Source organism: Priapulus caudatus, unplaced genomic scaffold (genome assembly GCF_000485595.1).
Source record: "Priapulus caudatus unplaced genomic scaffold, Priapulus_caudatus-5.0.1 Scaffold696, whole genome shotgun sequence".
NCBI lineage: Eukaryota > Metazoa > Priapulida > Priapulimorpha > Priapulimorphida > Priapulidae > Priapulus > Priapulus caudatus.
The window spans coordinates 55,150-56,709 of record NW_014577757.1 but is presented as its reverse complement, the minus strand read 5'-3'; positions in this window follow the sequence as shown (position 1 = coordinate 56,709).

The window sequence follows — 1,560 nt, the reverse complement described above, 5'->3', positions numbered from 1 at the left end:
TACTAACAGTATGACAGGGGCGTAGCCAGGATTTTCAAAGTTGTAGGCACGACTATCTGAGCGGAGCGCCACCATCGGTTGGCGCGGAGCGTACACGAAAATTTTGGATTTTACAAACCCCCCAGATGGCCGGAAACGGCCCTTCCCGAGTGTTCATTCTGGTTCCCTGGCCTCTTGCTAACTTGAGACACCTCATTCAATATCACTTTTAAACCCAAAAAACAAACGAGTTAAAATAGTGTTACGAACGAGTTAAAATGTTTTAGGGATTTCGGAAAGTTAAACACGCCTTGTTGTTATATATATTATAGGCCATGTCGAATGACAGTAATTACATGTTATGAACAATATTGTTAAGAACAAATAAAATGGATAAAAATACTAAACATGTGAAATTTTTTATTTCTAATGTAAATACAGGGTGAAAAACTGATAATTGGAGGTACTGGTCCAGCAGGACCAGTGCCTCTGCGGAAGCACTGGTCCTGGTCAGTAGGCACTGGTCCAGGATTTTTGTCGTAGCAAAGTGAATGACTCGGATGTGGGGACGTTTTTATATGGGGGGATGGTGCAATTTAGTGATGTGCATTTTAAGGTATTCTTAAAAATTACATTTTTTACTCGTTTTTACACTGATGCGTAGTAAATCGGAACAAGTCCTCAAGTCGATTTCAAAGATCAGCGGTCTCTGAAGACCGCTCATTATTCCTATAAATTATCATATTTTATTACGTGATTGCTGATTGGTCGGGGATGCCCAGTATTATCGAATTAGCAGAGGTTTAACAGCATGACCAAGAAAATCGAACACATGGAGAGTTTGTGTACTTCGCATGGACTTTAGGTTTCGGAATTTGACTATTTTTTAGTCTATATTTGATTAAATTTACCATTCATTTCATTAGAATAATGTAGAAGGTTAGTAGAGAATAACAAAATAATCAGTTTGGTAAATTTTTTATTTCCTGTGCGGCAGCCTAAAAATTACTCTTTTTTTACGAGAGCTCTTTTTTGATATTGTATGAAAAAAGAGCTCTCGTAATTTTTTTTTGTGGGAGCTATTTTAGGCTTGACCAGAGCTACTTTTTCATACCATGATTTTGTTAAAATTTTCATAATTTGGATGCATCGACTCTAATATCATTCCTCAGCATTCAGCATTCAGCACTCAGCACCAGTATCAGACTATCAGTGTTAAGAAATCGTCAACAAATTACATTCGATCACATTTTTTTAAATCTCATTTCACTCGACTAAGAAACCAATCACATTCTTATTCAATTTAATTCACACAGACAGACATGCACTACACAGTACACATAGTTTTTAGTTACTTTGAGTATGTTAAAAAAAACTTGTACTGGAATCTCTAGGAATGCCGGGAGCTTCTGGGCAAGGTTTTACTTTCGTTTTTCTCCTCCGCAGTCCACGGTACCCCCCATACATAGATCAATGCTGCCGCACATCCGCAAAGTTACAAGTGCCTAAAATCTTTAAGTATATACAGTTTATATTGCTTCTAGATATCTAACTGAATAAAAATAGTCCACTTTCCACATT